Source organism: Colobus angolensis, unplaced genomic scaffold, assembly GCF_000951035.1.
Source record: "Colobus angolensis palliatus isolate OR3802 unplaced genomic scaffold, Cang.pa_1.0 Scaffold49, whole genome shotgun sequence".
Classification (NCBI taxonomy): Eukaryota; Metazoa; Chordata; class Mammalia; order Primates; family Cercopithecidae; genus Colobus; species Colobus angolensis.
Genome location: NW_012118376.1, coordinates 9,031,181 through 9,031,669, shown reverse-complemented (window position 1 = coordinate 9,031,669; position 489 = coordinate 9,031,181).

The following is a 489-nucleotide window of genomic DNA, read 5'->3' as shown; positions in this document are numbered from 1 at the left end:
CTCCCCAGTAGCTGGGATTACAGGCATTCGTCACCACACTCAGCTAATTTTTGTTGGGTTTTCTTTTTTTTTTCTTTGAGATGGAGTCTCGCTCTGTTGCCCACATTGTAGTGCAGTGGCATGAATCACTGGCCTAATTTTTGTATCTTTTGTACAGACAAGGTTTCACTAACTACTTGGGAGGCTGAGGTCGGAGGATCCCTTGAGCCCAGGAGGTCAAGGCTGCAGTGAGCTATGATGGCGCCACTGCACTCCAGCCTGGGTGACATAGCAAGAGCCTGTCTCAAAAAAAAAAAAAGAGTCTACTAAATGGTAAGTTTGCGTATAATTTGTCTTTGAGAATTTGCTCAATCAACAGATAAACTTGCTCATATGCGTGACTGCATATGCATTAGGGAACACAACTTAGTGGGTGAAAGCCAGCCTAAGATAGAACCCTGAAGCTAATACTTTTTAGCTATTATCTTGGATAAGCCACTTAACTCATCT